We start from the raw sequence: 1,901 nt of genomic DNA, 5'->3' as shown, positions 1-1,901 counted from the left end.
GAAGCCTGTATACAGACTCATTTTCATGATTTTGCAGAGCTTCAATTTTATCCAAGCCTCCACATTCTTTGATTATTATACTAAGTTTCTCAGTTTCACTTATTTTCTCAGCAGCTTGAAAGATATTTCAAATGGCATTCAGAATAACAAGAATAATTTCTGTATCCTTTACAGTTAAAAAGGGTCATCAATGTTTCTAGTATGCCACAGTGGATGAGGTATACAATCTATTTAATTGTTCCTCCACTTGTATAGTTGGTCACAGCCCACACAGCTTCTTTTTGAGACGTACAGTCTGCCTTAGAGAGAATGTCAACAAGGCACGGGACTAATCCATGATTCATTCCGTGTTGTATCTGGCCCTGATGACTCACTGTAATATTTGACATTGTCCATGTAGCTTCCTTCTGAATATTAGTTTCGGGATTTGTTAGCAGGCTGGGAAATACAGCAAGTGCTCCTGCATCTATTACAACTCTTACAGATGAGTCTGTGCATCTATCCCAGTGCCAATATTCCCAGTGGCTCTTAGCGCAGGAGTCACAATTAGCAGTTCAGTAGCCCCCAGAAGCTTCACAAGTTGGGCCACAACTCCTGTTTTCACAACCATCCCAATCCGTTCATTTGGACCAACGGTAAGATAGGAAATAGCCCAGCAGGTATCTGCCAATACCTCTGGATCATCGTGATGCAGGACACAAACTAAAGTAGGAATAATTTGCTCAACAGCATCTAACAGGGCTACGGGATTCTTGCTATGACAAAGATCTGAAAGTGTCCAAGTAAGACTACACAAGACTAATGTACCATACTTGATAATCAAGCCTCAGAAAGGTGAACCATCACTTACAATGTTTCCTAGAGCCCATACAGTTTGTTCATTGATGTGAGCATGAGGAGATGCCAACAGAGAAATGAATGCTGGGATAGCACCTCTGTCCACCACAGTCTTGGTCTGCTCTGATGTCCCAGAAGCAATGTTAGTGAGTGCCCAAGCAGATTCAAACTGAATGAAACTAGTCAGTTTAGCCCAAGAAGGACACAAATTTTGGACTCAAGCCAGCACAGATTATGCTGTCTATGGGGGGCTATTTTTTCCCTGGCAAGCAGTTTCCTAGCAGCTTGAGTATCTTGGAGCTGGCTTTCCAAACTGTTGCTATTTATGACTTTTGAGGTTGTCATTGACAGACCAATTTACAGTACCCTGGTTTTTTGTGGTTTTCATACAGTGCTGAAGTAGCATCATCAGGAAAAGAACTTACATTTCTCCTTTTCGGCATCTGGTCATCCCTCTTAGCTTTTTTCAGCTCCACAGTAACTTCTATACCGCACCGCCTTATTTCTGTACTGCCTTTCGCCTTGACCTTGAATCTGTTAAGCTCAGCTGATGAATAAGCATTCTCACTGGTGGAGATGGTTGTGAGATAAAGGGAGAAAGCTGCAGAGCAGGCTCAGGCTTCCACAGAAGGTGGAGCAGGGCTTACAGGCTGCAGATCGGCTGCCTCCCAAATCGTCCAATACGGCTAAGACTGGAGACAGTGTGGTGGGATTATTCATTTTGAGCATAGAATTTTTATAATTCAGATTATTTCCTATTGCTTTTAAAACTAAACTGACTCAGGTATAAAACAAAGGGTAGAGTGATGCTACCAGTTAATGCACTGGACTGCAAGGTCGGCGATTCAAGGTCACCAGGCACTCCTTGGAAATCCTATACAGGGTCGGTATGGGTTGGACTCGACTAGACGACATTTAACAACAACAACAAAAGTACAAATAATCAAAACTGAAATAAAGAAAACAGTGTCCTTTACAACAGTACAAAAAATAATAAAATATTTAGGAATAAATTTAGCAGAAGTATAAAACTTATATACTAAAACTACAAAGCATTACTGAAA

General features: G+C 41.2%; 1 pseudogene; it reads right to left on the bottom strand.

Moving 5' to 3' along the window:
• Positions 1–13: 13 nt before the first annotated feature.
• Positions 14–1,557, bottom strand: LOC102837705 (annotated as a pseudogene).
• Positions 1,558–1,901: the final 344 nt, after the last annotated feature.

Source organism: Chrysochloris asiatica, unplaced genomic scaffold, assembly GCF_000296735.1.
Source record: "Chrysochloris asiatica unplaced genomic scaffold, ChrAsi1.0 scaffold05969, whole genome shotgun sequence".
NCBI lineage: Eukaryota > Metazoa > Chordata > Mammalia > Afrosoricida > Chrysochloridae > Chrysochloris > Chrysochloris asiatica.
The sequence above is the reverse complement of the archived record's forward strand: the minus strand, read 5'-3'. Positions and strand labels throughout refer to the sequence as shown.